The sequence below is a fragment of the Protopterus annectens genome, chromosome 14.part0, assembly GCF_019279795.1.
Source record: "Protopterus annectens isolate FY-2018-M chromosome 14.part0, PAN1.0, whole genome shotgun sequence".
Taxonomy (NCBI): domain Eukaryota; kingdom Metazoa; phylum Chordata; order Ceratodontiformes; family Protopteridae; genus Protopterus; species Protopterus annectens.
In genome coordinates this window covers 941,597,596-941,616,102 of record NC_056748.1, presented here as the reverse complement: position 1 = coordinate 941,616,102, position 18,507 = coordinate 941,597,596, and the positions used below count along the sequence as shown (strand labels likewise).

At 39.2% G+C, this 18,507-nt stretch overlaps 1 protein-coding gene across 2 annotated transcripts in view; it reads left to right on the top strand.

Moving 5' to 3' along the window:
• Positions 1 to 18,507, top strand: part of LOC122789358 (dual specificity phosphatase 29-like) — a 337,207-nt gene that overhangs the window by 302,734 nt on the left and 15,966 nt on the right. The window lies entirely within an intron of this gene.

Here is an 18,507-nt window from a genome sequence, read left to right as displayed (position 1 = left end):
GCACTGTTTGCTGATGGAAATGTAAAGCTAAAGGTATAAGGGCAAGCAGTTCAGTAACAAAGTTTGAAATTATTGGAAGCGAATAAGAGAAAAGAGATTCTAGCAGCCTTAATTCATATTTCATAGAATAGTGTATAATTTAATTTTAATTAAAGATAGCCAGTGCACTTTTACTTAAAGCTAAAAGTTAAAGTTTTCTGAAAGCAGACAATCTGTTTTTCATATCTAGGAGGGTAAAAGAGGTAAAAAAGAACAGATAACAATCAGTTTAAGTGGAAGCACAGCTTGTAACATGCATTTAACATGGCTAGGTTTAGTTTTAGGTTAGGTAATGCCTGCAGGTGCAACTGTCAATTTGGGACAAATGTTCGTATTAGAAGGTTTAAACTTCATTTTTTGAGGATGCACATAGTTTTGTGTGTTTGTTCTAAATTAACAGGTTTTGGTGCATTCTGAAAATGTATTTCATTTTTTTATTTGAAGGTTTTCATTGAAACAAAAAGTCTTGAAAAAATGTGTCATGGCTTTACAAGTATGGACAAAAAACTAAAAGTATTGAATTATGTCAAGAAATGCAGAGTGCAAATAGTAATGCTGCAGCAGACACATTTGAAAAGAAATAATTATGTGAATTTGATAAAGAAAGAATTTCTGAATGGATATTCAGCAGAATATCAGGGACAAAGGAAAAGGTGAGTAACTATAATAAGTGCTACAGGAGCTCCAATACTGATAGAAGAGGAATGAAAAGATAATAAGGGTGGATTTGTGGGAGTAAGGGGCTACTAGCAAGGGAGGATTACACTGGTATGTATTTATATAGGTTCATAGGTTAGTAATAGGCTATTGGCCATAGGGCCTATACAAGCCTAGCCATAACAATTCCCTGACTATTTCTTCCCACAATATTTACTTCCCTGGACACCTGTCTAGCAGGGCGACTAACATGATCCCCGGCATACCTCTCAACCATACCGAATTCCTCAGTTTTTACCGGTTTTGAGGTCCAAATAATGGGGTGCCACGAGTTCCCGAGTGGCCCCCTTAATTCCTGAATTTCCCAGCTTTTTTTAAATTTTTTTTCATCTTTTTTTTGGCTGACATCATCATGTGCAGAGGTATGTGTGATGATGTCAGCGTGTGGGACGTGTTTGCTTATATTTTGTCAGCCAGAGTCACATCTCGCACGCTGCAACAGATCTTCTCTTCCCAGACAGAATCAGAGAGGAATGACTGTCCGGGACACACACACACAGACACACACACACACACACACACACACACACACACACACACACACACACACACAAGTCAGTGGATTGTCCATTCAAGAGGCTCCTGAGAAGAAAAGGGGCAACTTCCAAGATCAATGGCATGGCAAGAGTGCATGGACTTTGTAGTGCAGCTGGCCTTCAAAGTGCAAGAGATACAGGTACAATAACTATTTCCTGTGTGCTGTATTTTTAACTGGGCTTAATCATTCTCGAGCACTTACTGCAGCATTATATTTCCGATTGTTCGGGATGTACACTGTGAAGTGAAGGCGTACCACACAGCATCACAACATGCTCAAAATAAAACTAAGGAAACTTGCCGAATTTATTGAGTTAATAGTGATGTACCTTCTAGGCCAGTGTAACCATGACATTATCGTGGTGCGACCCTGCTGTGTTGTTGTATTGTTTAACTTGTATTGTGGTTCTTCTGATGGATAAGTTATATTTTAACAGGTTTCTTCTGTAGCGCATGACTGATGTTAAATCGTCAAAGGGAAAAAATAGATACGTATTGGTGATGTAGTGAAACACATTTTGTATTTCATAGTTCGCAGTTTTGGATCTGAACTGTAGTACTGAGGCAGCAGTATTTTTTTAAGTCATGGGGTACTTTCACAGACAGCACGCTGTAAATGTAAAAGGCAACAGTGTGTGCTTCTCCTTTAGGAACACAGCTTAACAGAAGTTGTTTTTTTCTTGCAAGCTTATCATGAATACAAACTTAATTTGATAGAAAATATTTGATACCACATCTTTTAGGGGGCCCCCAAACTTCCAAAGGATCCTTATTTTTGTAATGGTGCTTATGCAGCGTTTTCCCCCTTTCCCGAATTGATTGTTACTTTACAAGAGGAAAGTAGACTGCTGCATCCTTTCTTGTTAGTCACTTGTAGTGTACTGTGGTAGGTGGATCAGGTAGGCCTGTTTCTTAAGAGGAGATGAGTTATTTTGTGTGTGTGCAATGCTGTTCTCACTTGTGTGATGTTTAGTGTACCTGTGTTCCTTGTAAAATTGAATTGTTATGTATCCAAATGTAATGCGTAGTAATTGTTATAAGTCATCTGTGAGATGGGTGCAAGAAAATTGTTGAATTGCATGCAAGATTTTCATATTTGTAATTTAGAGATTTGCAGACCCCCCCCCCCCCCATGTATATGTGTGACCACTGGTCAGTGTACTGGTTTTGGCACACCTTGTTATCTAAACTTGTAAAGAAAAAAAGCCAAGAGAGGAAGAAACTCTGTAATGTAACTAGGCATTTCACAATCTGTTACTCCTGTAAATAATGCTTCTATTTTCTTAATTTGTAGAAGCAGTGGGTAAGATGACCAATACATTCTAGTTTTAATGTTGCTGCAATGGTCATGAATGTAACACCATTCACCAATCTAATATTTCATTAAAAGAATAGTATTCTACTTCATTTGTCTGTATACAACAAAATGTAAATGTAATGTCTTTAATCTAGCATTATGTAGCAGACCACCAGTACTGTCATTTTTCTTGTAAATGTTTTCTGGATTCTTTCAAGCATAATAAACACAGGCTTTGCTATAGATACTAGTGGGTACAACACAATGTTGTTTTCATAGATACATTTTTATCTTTAGCTAACCAATCTTTCATTCTGCTGTTTGTAGTTTTTGACAATTATAGATGGAGTGCATGCTGAGTAGTGGTAGTGCATATTTTACTTAGAAAAGAGAATATTTTTGGCAATAGATTTGCAGGTATTTGGGGATAGCATGTAGATTTTTTTTTTCCTTTTTGATGACAGGGTTAGTGCCACTAGACTAGTAGCTTCTTTTCAGTGGAGACCCAAGGGGGTATTTATGCTACTAGGGGAGATCTGGCCAGGCTTCATTTATATATGGCAGCCCCAATGACACTTGTTATTTTTGAAGTTCCTTAACTCCACAAGGATATAAATAATACGCCCAAGTGTCCTATTATGGATGGGAGAAATTCATTTATTTATTCTTGTGCTAAATACTTGGATTATAAATAGAAAGATCTGTTAAAGGATAAAAAACAAATTTGTGAAGAGTCACTCTTGGAGTTTTTTTAAGTATGATTAACCAGTTGGATTTTAGAGCTAATGATATATTTTTGACTATTGATTTATATTCAGCCATACCCTAGAATATAGAAATTCAGTGAGTGGCTGAATTTTTATTAATGAAGGGTTTAGCACAGGAAGATGTTAACTTGTATGAGGAACTGTTGGATATAGTCCTTATACTGTCTTCTGCCTCTCCACTTCCTATGCCCACTTGTTTCTGTTCTGTTCTATTTATCCAGGCTGTGCCTGCAAATGCTGTGTTGCATTCAGTGGACTACCCCAGTAAACAAACTAAATAAATAAATATTGGATTGCTCATTTCTTGTCTACTCTTTCTCTCTCTCTCTTTTTTCCCATTCCATCCACTGCATAATAATCTCCTCTTTACCTTCCTGTTGCTGCTCTTGGCAATACCTTTCAGTACAGTGATACAACATCAAACCAAATCTAAATTGTCCTTAAGTAACATTTAAAGTGTTATAATGTATTTCTTTCACTTATTTATTTATCCTTTGTTGACTGGGCTAGTCATATTAGGTTAGTGGCCTAATACAAGTTAATTTTAGCTTTATATAAGAGAATTGTATTTTAGTTTTATACAAGTTCAGATGTTAATAATATAAATAAAATAGTTTAGTTCTGGTTTATATTTTGTGTTATTTAATGAAGAAGACTGAAGCACAGACGCAGTTAATTTTATTTTTATAAAAAAATTATATTTTAGTTTTGCACAGCTTTAAATATTAATATAAATAAAACACTAGTATGCTTCTGCTTACTTTGTGTTTCATGATCATATTTGGGTTGTGTGTTCTTCAGTCTGTGTTTAAAGGTTGGTACCCCACAATTCCATTGGAGTAGGTGGGGTTACATAATTATGTATGCACATTTTATGTTAATCAGCGTACAGATTTGTACCTCTTTTTCATGGGCCTTTTCCAGATTTTTGATGTTTCCAGGTTGAGAGGTATGCCTGCAGTATCAGACTGGAGGAAGAGAGATGGATAATTACAGGGTTTGCTAAAAGACAACACCTTGCACTTCAAATTTCTGTTTAATAGGAATTTGCCATGTCAAATTCTGTACTACTTCTGATAGCAAATCCAGTTTTACAGTTGTCAGAATATTTACCTAGGCAAGTCTTATTTTTTTGGAAATGTTGCAAATACTAAGTTAAATACGAATGGAACAAGTGCCACACCCTTTGCCCCCCCCCCCCCAGGTCACAAGCTTTAAACCTGCTTTCAAAAATATTCAGCCTGCCTTTAATTAACAATGTTAACTCCATCCCACTACAGTTAAAGCTTACAGAAAACAACAAATGCTTTAAAAGCCTGCTAAAAACAGCATGCGCAAGGTGTTCAGCTCTCCTCTTGCTCTATGTCTGAATAATTTCTGATTCAGGAGAAAACACACGGTGCAGTACCTCTGACAAAACAATAGCTGATCTGTAATAAATTCCCATATGGAGATTATTACATTTTCCCTTCTGACTGCTACTGTAGACATTTAACTGATTACATTTCTTAACTACCTGCTCCTACTTATCACTCATTCTCCCTCATAGTACCACTATTTACTAATTTCAAATCAAATGTCAGTCTTTGTCTTCCCATATTTCTATCTCTGTTTTTGTCTGCTACAACCTTATGCAAATGCATAAGCTGTCTCTTATTTTCTATTTTTTCTATAGTAACAAATTGTATGGTGCAAGGTTGACATTAATCACCTGTTTCACCTAATTATGTGTGCAAAAACTGCATATGTAACTAAGATAAAAATATTATATACAATGCGAAAAATGAAAATATACTGTATATTGTCTATATTTGTGAATATTTAAACTTTTTTCCCTGGGCCTCTGCTGAAATAGAATATCTATCCCAGTCAGACTTTACAGTCAACAAAGATAGACAGATAAATAAATACATAAATATTATCCATGTTTATATATAAGAGTTACATTTATTTATTTACATTTGTTGACAGGGAGAGTCCGACTGGACACAGGTCCATTTTCAGCAGAGGCCCGATGAGAAAAGCTCCACATCTAGTATTACTTACAGTATACAGTTAAAAACATAGCATTTAAAATATAGACACTAGTGCATCTGAAGACGTAAGACAAGAATAAAACATAGATGTAAAACAGCTGTAGAACATAGTACAATTTTAAAAATATGGTGACATATACTAAACATGGTTACAAATGTAGTTGAGATCCATCAGTGAACAATTGATACAATCTGTTTTTGAGGTACATAACATCCATAAGCAGTTGTTGCTACAAGAAGTTAGCACCAAGTGGTAGGTAGCTGGGAAGATGAGTAGCCAAGCTTGCTAAGAGTAGATTGTTGATAGGGGGCTGAGAGAGGTAGTGGGTGGGTGGAGTGGATGGTATTAGAGGGGGGGATTGCAAGGGCATATCTGGCAAGTTTTTAAGTGTAATTTTAGTAAGGATTTGAAGTGGGTGCAAGAAGTTACAGAGGTAATTGAGGATGGGAGGGAGTTCCAGAATTTGGCTATAGTGCAGGAGAATAATGCTTCTCCAGCAGAGTTATTGGCTCTTGTGACCTGTAGGAGGTTTTTTTAGCTAGATCTTAGTGGTCTTGTGGTTATGTAGGGTTAGAGTAGATTCTGGAGAGATGGGACTTTTAATGGCTGGTTTATTAGTTTGTGGGTGAGTACGAGTTGGTACCATTGAAGGAGGTGGGGGAGCTCTAGCCAACCCATTTCTGCTAGTGAGAGACATTGGTGAGTACTGTAGGAAGCCCTTGTGGTGAATTTGGCGATTTTGTTGTAGCAGGTTTCGAGATTATTTAGGTCGCATTGTCTAAGGTTAGTAAATATTGGAGAGGAGTAGAGTAGGGTGGAGATAAGATGAGAATTTGTTACTGCAATTTTAGCTGCTATGGTAAGTAGTTGCTGATTTCTATATAATGCTCCTAGTTTTTTGTGCACTTTTTTAATGGTCATGGAAATGTGAATGTCAAAGTTCAGTTTATTGTCTATTTCTACTCCTAGTAATCTGGTGTGTTCTGTAAGATGGGTGGTGGTGTTGTCTTTTGCTGTGATGTTAAACTGAGAGCTGTCTAGGGTACGTTTGGTGAGTTGGAAGATTAGTAATTTTGTTTTGTCTGGGTTGAGTATTAGTTGGGCATCAGATAACTAAGTTTCAATAGAGGAAAATGCTTCCTGTGTGACTTTTTGCAGTTCGGGTAGGGAGTGGGCTGTGCAGATGATGGTTGAGTCATCTGCATATTGTATGAGTGTGCCATGTGTTGTGGCTGAGGCTAGATTATTGGTGAAAATAGAGAAGAGTAGGGGTCCCAGGATGGACCCTTGTGGAACCCCTATGGAGACTGTTAGTTGGGGGGGATAGGTCGTCCTGCCAAACAACTGCTTGTTGGCGGTCAGATAGGTAACTCTGAAACCAGTTGATGACTGGTTGAGAGAAGGATAGTTTATCAGGAAGAGAGATGGGTTGTTTGTGTGGGACCATGTCGAAAGCTTTAGAGAGGTCTAGGAAGGTAGCTGAGGAGAGATAACCTGCATTTTTATTTTGTAGGATAGTGTTAGAGAAAGAGAGTAAGGCGGTGGTGGTGCTATGGTTAGGTTGGAAACCATGTTATGTGTTGGAAAGGAGGTTGTTAGCAAGGAGGTGATCTGAGACTTGAGAATGGATGCATCTCTCTAGTATTTTGGAGAGTGGTGAGAGAATAGCTATGGGCTGGTAATTGGTTAAGTCTGTGGAGGGGCCTCCTTTGTGTAGGGGAATTGTGTGAGACTTTCCATAGTGTTGGAACATAACCTTCTGACAGAGATCTGTTAACCAAGAGTGATACTGGGTAGGTTAGAGCGTCAGCTGAAAGGTGAAGGTATTCACTCGGGAGGTTGTCTGTTGCTAATCTGGTGGATTTAAGTTTAGTTAATAGTCATTTTATTTTGGAGATAGGAACAGAAGAGAAAGAGAAGCTAGTGTGGAGATTGTTAGCTGTAGCTGATGGTGTGGGTTTATGGGGGGGGGGGGTTGTGTTGCCTAGCTAGTGATAGTACGGTTTGTGTGAAGTGATTGTTGAAAGAGGTATCAATATTTTCAGAGGAGTGAGTTAAGTTAGGAGTGGGTGTACTTACTTTACCTGGGTGGAGGATGCAGTTTATTGAGGACCAGAATTGTTTGGGGTTATGTTGGGAGGAGGTAAGGGCAGACTGGTAGTATTGGATTTAGTCCTGTTTTATAAGCTTTTTGGTTCTATTGCGTAGTTCTAGGAATTTTTGCCTAGCAGAGGGGTTTTTGGTTTTGTACCAGTTGTCCCAGGCTTTATCCCTGTTTTTCATTTCAGACTTAGTGTTTTTTGGAGCCATGGGGATGGTTGGGTTCTAGTTCGGGAACGTCTTATTGGGGCATGGTAATTAAGGATGCTTAGGAATGTTTTATTAAAGTAGTCAACTGCGTCATCTAGTTTGAGGTATTTTAGAGGTTGCCAGTTACAGTCTTTTAGGAATTAGCTGAATGAGAGAGGGTTGAAGTTAGTTTTTTTGCGTATTTGATGGTAGATGATGGGTTTCGCTTTATAAAGGTGTTTTCTTAGTAGGAAGGTTGGGGAGTGATCACTGAGGCTGTCAGATAGGCAGCCTGCTAAATATGACTGGGGACTCTTATTGACTAGTATCCAGTGAAGGGTAGTGTGTTTGCTGGAGTTTTTATTTATTCTAGTAGGTGACTGGACTAGTTGGGTGAAGCCATGAAGGTTTACATGATGGGTTGGGTGGTTGCTAGAAGAGGATTGCCAGTCAGCGTTGAAGTCTCCTAGAATTAAAGTTTCTTGGGGTAGGTGGTGGGTAGGCCAGCTGGGGAGGTTTTCAAGTGGAGAGATGTTTTGGCCAGGTTGGAAGTAGCAACCTGTTATGTTTAGGATTTTTTTTTTTTTTTTGTTTATTTTAAGTTTGGTATATATTATTTCTTCCTTACCTATTTGGGGAGCTGCTAACTTTAAGATCTGGATGTCTAGATGCTGTTTAAATATTATAGCTATACCACCTCCTTTTTTGTTTAGTCGGTCTACTCTTAATATATTGTAACTGGTAGGAAGGATTTGCTCATTAGTAATATGTGGTTTTAACCATGTTTCTGTAAGGATCACTACATCAGGGGAGTAGAAGTCTATGGTGGCATGGAGTTCATGCACCTTGTTGCATATACTTCTAATATTTAGGCTTATCAAAAGGAGGTCGGTTGGCTTTCTATTCACTGTGATTTGGGAGAAGATGTGGTTTGTAGTCTGATTATGAGGGAAGGGGTTGGAGATTGAGGGGCCAGGATTGGGACGGATGTCTCCACTGAGTGCTAGGTTGGATATGGATGAGATTATTATAGTTTTATCAATTTCTGGATATGCTTGCTTATAAGGGAAGTTTTTTGATTGTGTTCTGCGGGTAATAGGTATGGTGGTAGGGTTGTTATATTAAGTTGTGGGGTTATTTTTAGTTTAAGTATTGTGGTCTGTAGTCTATACAGAGGATGTATCGGGAAGGTTGTTGACCTGATGGGTGAGTAGTAGAGTAGAGGTGGGATATGAGTGGTGGTGTGTGTGGTGGTACAGTGGTAGTGGTTGAGTGCGGGAATGATGGAGGTTTGGTAACATGTGATGTATGCAAGGAGTGTGCATGCAGTGAGTATAGGTATGGTGTGATTGTACATATTAGCTGAGTAGGAGGGATAGTAGTGAGAAGCTGTAGGAGGTAATATAGGTGTAGTGATGTTATTGTTTGTTTGAAAGGTGGGAGTGGTTACTGTTTGTAATAAAGGCAGAACCACTGGGGGTGGCTGAGAATTGGGGGCGGGGAGGGGAGCGAAGTGGGCAATAGATGAAGGAAGACTATCAGTAGGTTTAGGAGCCAATTTAATGGGAAAAAGCTAGTAAAATACAACCATAATACAAGGTAGGATAGACCCTTCCATGGCATTTTTGTTTTGAGTCCTTATGGAGTACAGGGAGATGGGTAGGAGCACTACAGGGTTTAATAAAAATAATTATGTGTTCTGCATAGGGTTTCAATAGTTGGGAGAGAAAAATGCTGGGAGAGAGGGGAATTGTTCAGCTGGTCGTTTAAGGTACAGTGCTCAACAGAGTTTCCTAGGTACACTGCCTAAATAACAGGACAGTTTAATAGATTGTAACAGGTTTGGAATTTATTTGTCAAGGCTTTATAAAAGGTTATGTGAGTTAAGGAGTCAAAGGCTTTGGGTAAATCTAAAAATATGACTCGTTGTCATTCCTTAATCCATAGGCACAGAGAATGAGCCACAAAATTCAACCAGATCAGTAACGGCTGACCTTCTGTTAATGAAACTATGTTGATTTAAATTCAGTAAGTCCAAATTTCAAATGTCATTAGATATCAGTTCCTGTAAAAATCGCTCAAAACAGATAGTATGGGCACGGAAGTGGCAGATGAGCTGATTAGTCTATAATTTTCATCTTCATTCCTATTGCCTTTTTAAATGCTGGTGATATGTGACACATTTTCAAGAATTTTGGAACTATTTCACTCCGTAGTAGATTATTAAAAATGTTTGATAGGATTGGGATCAATTTCTTATAGGTTCATACATTCATGTTAGGCTAGCTGTCATTAAGGGGCATTTTAAACCTAGACAACTAGTCAGAATCACTCTATATGGTACACCTTCATATGTTCGAAAGGACATTTCCAAATGTGCTTAAACACGAACCATTTAGCCGAATTCCATCATGCCAACTTCCCTAAACATCGTAAAAATATCGACTTTTGACATCTCCAATCGCTCCACCGCCAAAACAAGTGACACCATGGGTCAAAAAAGGGGCGAGGTTTTATAATTCGGCACTTTGTTTTTAGCGATGTTTGAATTTCGCAGTTTGTAGTTCATGGCAGCAGTGTCGAAGATGTGGCCGTTGAACTTATGAAGGTATACACTCTATACACCTTGTAACTATAAGGCGAAGACCTTAGCTACTGTGCTACATGTTTGTATCATATAGCAATACAGTAAACATTTTGTCAAGGCTTTTGGAGCATTTTTATTGTTTTATGTGTAACCTCACGTATAGTTTCTATGTCTATTAATAGACAGCGCCCACATTCAGAAATAGCATAATAAGCTCTCAAAGTGATCCCTTGGTTTCCAGTACATCCAGCTTTTACAAAATGCTTGTTGAATTCATTGGCTATGATTTTTGGATCAGTGACTATAAAATTATTGATTATTAATGAGTTAACCTAATGATGAAACTTGGTAAAATTGTTAATATGTTTATCATATTCCTTTCAGTTGTTCATGTCTAAAACAAGTTTTTCATAAAAATTAGCTTTTTCTGTCTTGATATTACCCTTAAAATATTTGGTTATTTTGCTTAAAAACTTTGTGTTTTTGTTATTATAATATTTTTTATATAACCTAAAATTCATTTTTTCATGTTATGTAAGATTATCAACTTTGACTACTACCAAAAGGAACTTACTTTTCTACTAAAGACAAGTGATTGTATGAAACGAAACACTGTCAACTAAGATCTTATCCAAACTTTTATAACCAAGTTCTAACTCATTATTTTCAACATCAGTTAAAAAGGTCTTGTTTTAACACAGGTTAATTGATTAGTCACACAATTAGAAGACTTCAAAGTAGAGTGAAGTGCAAAGGAAAATCAGCTATGATTGGATAGTCTTAGAACTTGATCACTAGTTAAATTGTTAATTACCTCTAAATCATTAACTGCTACAACACCCATAAATGCATTACCTCTAGTATTACCTTGTACCAGCTAATGAAGATTATGAAAAGTTATAGAATCCAACTTTTCGATAACGTTACTCCATTCTATAGAGAGAGAGATAGCTAAAATCTCGCCTCAATAAGAAGCTTTTGAGTACAATAAAATTTCCAGTCTAGATATGCAATTATAATGTGCTACTAAGTCCGTACTAGGGCTTCTATATTGTAATATGCTTCATAAACTTCCATTCTTCCCTAAATTGAGATTAGACAGGTAGGCTTTCAGTTATATTAACTTGCTTGGCTAAATAAGAAATAATGGAATCATAGATCAAAAATAAGACTCCACCAGCCCTGGACTACTTACTCAGGCATTTATGCTTTTGAAAGCCAGGGAAACAAAAGTCTTCAAAAGTTCTATGATTTGATAATAGCCACGATGTTATATAATCTGCATATTTAGTAGTTCATCATGTTTATTTCCCAGTCTATGAGCATTAATACAATAACATTTTATAAGAGTATAGGGCTTGCGTTTGGACTTTTCTAGAGTTAAAGTTAGCACCATAATAACTTAAGTGAAAACTGTAACATGCAACTTTCTGAAAAATATAGTTGTTTAACAACTTACCACAACAGTAAATGTTCTAATTATCACTGTTGCAGTGATATCCTACAGAGGATAGCCATGTGTCTGGCCAGCATAACAAAGCCTTGGGTGCTTCCAAGTGCCTTAAGTCAGACGTATGTCCTACATCCAAGAGATAAGGTACATAAGTGACATCAGAACTGAATTTCCCCATGAGAACCAAAAAAAGAAAAAAAGATATCACATGTACATAAAGAAATAGGAGGAAAAAAGAGCCCCTGGCCAGAATACAGAGAAGAACTGAACGGAGAGTGTTGAGTTGGAAGGGATGGAATACTGCAACAGTGAAAAGTTGGACATCTGTTACATTAAGTTCTTATACAACTGCACTATGATTTCTTATCAATGTTTCAGTAAACCTTAAAAAGGGGAGAGTACTAAAGCTACTGGAGAAGGTAGGAAGAGGAGGAGGAAGCAAAAGAATAATCCTTCAAAAAAATATAGAGAATGGACCTGGCAAATCCTGATCTGGCCCTAGAATCAACAGCCAGCTTGTAATGTTTAGCAAAAATGGTTCTAGCGTTAAAAAAAGGCTCCAGAAGAGGTCAATGCCCTAGTAGAATGAGCATGAACAGAAACAGGAAGCTCCGTGCCATGAAAAGAATTAACAAATAAATGGCTTTAGAAATCCAAGAGGAAATGGTTTGTTTAGAAAACAGCTAAAACAAATTTCCAGGAATTAAAGGAAAAATAGTTGCACAGATTTTCTAATACCTTTAGTCTTATCTAAATAACATCTGAACTCTCTATGCAAATCCAAAGAATGTAGGACCCTCTCACTTCCATTTTCAGGGGTAGGAAAAAAGAAAGAAGATGAATGATCTGATTCAAAGCCAAGTTATTCACCACCTTAGGTATAAAAGGATTGTTCCTAAGAGATACACTGTTTCTGTGGAAAACTAGATAAGTGGAAGCTGCCATAAAAGCATGCAGTTGAGAGGCTCTCTTGGCAGAAATCAAAGCCACTAACAAGACAGCCTTCCAAGTAAACAATTTCAGACTAGAAGCTGTTGCTGTTTCAAAAGGTGGCCCAGTTAACTTTTCAAGAACAAAATTAAGGTCCCAAGAAGAAGCTTTTGGCTTTCCTGTAGGCCTAATATAAAAATTGCACCTTTCAAAAACTGTTTAAACTCAAATCAAGGAGAAACTAGTGGATCTAAAGGCAGACAAGGAGTAATGGCTGACAAATCAGCTTTAACAGATGAATATACCAGAACAGAATTGAACGACCCAGATAAAAAAGAAAGAACAGTAGAAATATTCACTAAAAGAGGGTCATGTTCATGTCGATGACACCAAACAGAAAAATCTCTTCCATTTAGCAACATAAGATTTTTATTAGTAGGTTTTCTAGACTCCTGTAAAACTCAAAGCGCATCCTCAGAAAATTGATGTTGAAAAGGAATCAAAACCCTATCATCCAGAGAATCAAAAGCAGGGTGAGAAGATGAGGGTGAATGTGATAGATCCATGCTGTCAGCTAACTTGTGATGATTGCAGTTAGCCAGGTGAAATAGGATAAACCAATGCTATCTAGGGAAAAAGGGAATCACTAGCAAGATTTTGGGTCTGTCCCACATGATCATGTGTAGGACCTTTGGCAACAGAGGAAGAGGGGGACAAATATATATAGAAGCATCTCTTGCCAAGAAAAAGGAATAGGACCCACTTTTCAAGCCAGATGACTTTTCATTCTAGAAAAAACATGAAAAGTTGTTGGAAGGGAGGCCAAAACATATATTTGAGGAGTACCCTACCAATGAGCAATGTCCAGGTAAACCTCTCTGTGAACCATTCACTTTTGAGGATCTGTTCTGGACCTGCTCGGATTGTCTGTCACCAGACTGCACACCAAAGGAACATAAACCACCTGATCTATCAACTGACAACTGCTAGCACAATCCCAAACTATGAGGGCCAGTCTGCAAAAATAGTAAGACTTTGTGCCCCCTGCTTGTGTATGTACTACATGGCACTAGTGTTGTCTGTAAAAATCTGGAGGGGACCTGGAATCCAAAGGGAATGCAAACTTGAATACCTAAAATCAGAGCTCTTATTTCCTATGATCACCTGCTAAGGAGAGAAGACTCTCTATACCATGATGTCATTGGAAGAAGCCCCCCAACTTGGGTCTGAATCATCTGTACACAACTGCTGATTGGGGGAAGGAACTTAAAAAGGTAGGCTTGGGTTCAGAGAAATCTGATGAATCAACCATAGAAACTTCTTTCTGAGGCAAGGCAAGAGAGGTATGTGAATGTCCAGAGAATTTAAATGCAGCAGCCAAATTGTCTTGAGATACCATTGAAATTTCCTCATGTGGGGTCTGGCCCAAGGAACGAGTGGAATGGCAGAATTCATGAACCACAGAGCTCACAGAAACTCTCTTGAAGACAACCATCAGTAAGGGAAGAGACTGGAAGAATGCTATCAAGGAGAGAACCTTGTGAGGAGGAAGATGAGCCATCATTTATAGGATCTGAATCCTACATCCCAGGTAAATGTGGTCTTGTGAAGGGATCAGAATAGACTTCTTGAGCTTGAGAGTGAACCCACAGAAGAAGCTGCTGAAAGGAGGCTTGAATGAGAAGGTCATACAAATAGGGAAAATTTGCACACCATGGAGTCTGCAAAAGACTATAACGGGGGACAGACATTTTGTAAAAACTCTTGGTGCAGTAGAAAGACAAAAAGGCAAACAAGAGACCTGATAATATGCGGAAGAAACAGAGAATCATAAATATGTCCTAAAGTTACGATGGAAAGAAAAGTGTGGCTAAAGGTCCAGACACACCAGGTAAGTCTGAGAAAGCAGCAAAGGAAAATGAGACTGGAAAAACAACATTTTTAAAGAAGAAATTTTCAGAAAAGAGTTGAGAAGAGAGATATAGAATCGGTCTCCAAGAACTCTCATGCCTCGGGACCAAAAATATCCTGGAGTAGAATCCCTTGATCCACCCGGACAGAGGGACTGCCTGAATGGTCCTTTGAGCCAAAAGGTCCTGAAGAGAGGAGGAAAATGAGGCAGAAGGCAAGGTAGAGTCTGAGAGATCCCTGAAAGAGAAGAAAGTGATTTCCAACCCATGCAATAACTGTTTTAAATGACAAACAGAAGCCAAGAGTTTGTGGTGATTTGTTGCCAAATTAGAAAGAGCAGAGCTAACCTGAGAGAGAGAGAGAGGAATTTGGCCAAGGGGTAGAAAATGATAATTGTACAATAGAGGCAGACTTGTCTAGGTAAGAATACTTCTGTCCTCTGAAATTCTGAGCTAGCTTCTCAGGAACCACTCTCTCAGAAATTCTCTTGTCCTTCAAGAGTTGCTTACGATACCTGCTCTCAAAGGGATTCTTAGAAGGGTAGAGCCTTTGAAACCTAGGGATAGGTGAAAGGAAATTTTGGTTAAGGTCCTGCAAAGCCTTTCACTTATCTTGCAAAGTTTTAAAGAGCTCTGCAACAGTAGAGCTAAGCAGATTCCGGGTGTCCAATTGGAAGTACAACAACTTGGCCTTAATACCCACAGAGAGACTTTGCAACTCAAAGCCAACAATACCGCCTGATAACTGATCCTGATGCAGCCATCCAAGAAAAGGCATCAGCAGCATCATAACTTCATTTGATTGAAGGGTGAGATACCTGTGATATAGAACCTAATAAGGAAATGGCAGAGTTCTCAGCTTCAGAGTTAGGTATGTCAAACAAAACAACCAGAAACTTAGAAAGAAGATCCAGAACATACCTGGTCATATGGAGCTAGTAATTTATTGCCTTGAAGGTAAAAGAAAATTACTGAACCTACACACATTGCCAACATACTGGCTGACAGGTTCAGTGCAAACTTCTCCCCCCCCTCCCCCCCAAAAGGAGAGATATCTATTCCAGAGGATTGTAGCCCCCCAAACATCTCCAATGCCCAGGTGAGAACTGCCCTCACTAAGGCAAAAAACACAGCATCCATGGGACCGGATGGTGTTCCCAGCTGTGTGCTTCACGAACTCAACGAGGAATTAAACCCACAGTTAGGACAGCTGTTTAATCTTAGCCTCACCTCAGGATACGTACCCAAGGAGTGGCGCACGGCGACTGTGGTCCCACTTCATAAGGGCGGTGCCTCCACAGACCCTGGAAATTACCACCCCATTAGCTTGACAAGCCTTATCTGCAAAGCCATGGAGAGGATCATAATGGAACTCATAAATAAAGACATAGGGAACTTGCAGACTTTGGATCCAACCCAGTTTGGCTTTGTCAAAGGCAGATCCTGCCTCTTAAACTTGGTTGACTTTTTCGAGACTGTCACCAAGGCCATTGATGAGGAAAGGCAGTCCATACAGCCTACCTCGACCTGGCAAAGGCCTTGACACAATACCCCACTCAGGTATCATCGAAAAACTCATCAGCTTGAATGTAAACCCATACATCACAAGATGGGTTGCAAACTGGCTAAGTGACAGAACCCACAGGGTCAGAGTTGCTGGAGCCATGTCAGACTCAAAGCCTGTCACAAGTGGTGTCCCACAGGGCTCAGTCCTGGGTCCACTCTTGTTCGGCATCTACTTTTCTGAAGTACAAGCAAACACAGGAGGGTTATGGCTGACAAAGTTTGCAGATGACTGCAAACTGGGCGCCATAGTCGAAAACACATCTGACACAGATATCCTCCAGAAGGGCCTCACAGAAACGGATAACTGGTGCCAGAGCCATGGCCTGAAGTTAAACGCCAAAAATGCATAGTCATACCCTTCGGGAAAAACAAGGTTACCCCTAGCTACCATATAGGTGGCAATCCACTGAGCACAGAAAAAGTCATCAGGGATCTGGGGACCCAGGTTGACAGTAGCCTTCGCTTGACACTCATGTTGCTAAAGTAGTTAGGAAAACCTTCTATTTCGCCCACCTGATCATGAAGGGATTCACATCTAGATCAAGGGAGGTCATCGTCCCCTGTACTCATCACTCATTAGACCTATGATTGAGTACAATGCCCCGTTCGGAATGTATCTGACCAGACACCTGCTGCAGCTTGAAAGGCCCCAAAAGTTCCTCACCAAAAGGATAAAGGGTCTCAAAAATATGTCTTATGCTGCCCGACTGAAAGAACTCCAGCTCTATTCAGTCTCATACCGCTTGCTCAGAGGTGACCTGTGCCTGACATATAAGGCCATGTCAAACCCAGATTTGATGAATATGCTTCACCTCAAAAATCTAGATCCCTCAGAACCACAAGGGCGGAGACTTAAACCTTGACACGGTTATAAATAGAACGTGCTGGAGGGACAGATTCATCACCCAGAGACTCCCTATGCTGTGGAACAAAATCCCGGTACATGTGAGGCAGAGCACCTCTCTGGCCTTGTTCAAGAGGAATCTTGACCAATGGATGGGAGATTGCAGATATACCCCAGGGATTACTTCAGTGTCACTGCTTGACAGAGGCACAGCAAAATGATAGGCATAGTTTTTATTCAAACTAAAGGGGTGGCGAAAGCCACATAACTATGGGCTAGGCTTATAAATGCCCTTGGGCAGATAGCCTAGTATGAACCTATGAACCTATGAACCTATAACACCTCCTGAACTTACCTGTCCATAGCTCTAGTATCATTATCAGAAGGTAGTAATTTAGATTAGAACATTTGTCAGTAGAGACAGAGAGAGAGAGAAAGAGAATACTGCAGTGTCAGAAGGAGGATTCCTGTACACAAATTTTTGAGCTTCATTAACCTTATAAAACCTGTCAGGCTTTTTAGGAGAAGGGGGCTGAGACTCTGGAGCTTAAAAAACATGTATACAAGAGGACTTCCAAAAACAGGAGGTATGTCAGAAGGCCTGGGAGAATCCATCTGCAAAAGGTCATAATACCTCTTTTGACTTTCAGACGTTTGAGAACTCTCCCACTCAAAATACTCCAGTTTAACAATTGTTTCCCTAAAGGAAAGCTTCTTACTGGGGGAATCAGGGAGGAGATAGTATCATTTTCATCTGATCCCAAAGCAAGAGAAGAATGGATCTGGGATGAATAAGCAAGGGACACTTCCCCAGAATCCGAATCATCTTCCTCATCAGAAACCCTAAGTCTCATAGAGGAAGTGTATAAGAAAGTAGCAGGTGAAGGTACTGACATTTGCAGCAGATATAGGCTCAGCCTCAGTGGGTGTGCAAGTAGGAAGTCCCATATTAGCCTCCAGCAGGGTCACGACAGAGGAAGCAGAAGTCAGCGCAGGATGATCCTTGGGCTGTTCATCTGACCCTACTGTGATATCTGGTACAGGCTGGGCAGCAGAAGTATTTAAGTGCATCTTTTTAGACTTTTTTTTTTAAGAGTGGCTGAATGTTGAAGTAGTTGGATTCATATGCAATAGTTCCCCGAGCCAACAACTTCAGACAATGGTTTTAAAAATACACAGACAGAAGCAACAGATGGCTTAACAGGGTCTTGGGTACAAAGGCCCGGCAAATATCCCATTGTGTGCAATCATGGTCTGCACCTAAACAGAAAAGGCACTTTTTTTCTGTCCTTATGAAAAATTTGCTTCCTACACTCACATTTATGCTTTATAGATGACATGTAAAACAAATAACCAACCAAAGAGAAAACAAGGAAGAGTTCTCAATGTGGTACTTATCTGCCCTAGGCTTGGTAGCTGAGTTAGCACAATGAACAAAGTAGAGACTTTATTCATAAACCAGGTTCTGACTGGCGGCAAAGAAGTTCAGAGGATTTGGCACTCATACATTACATATGCACCTTATGCTGCAGAT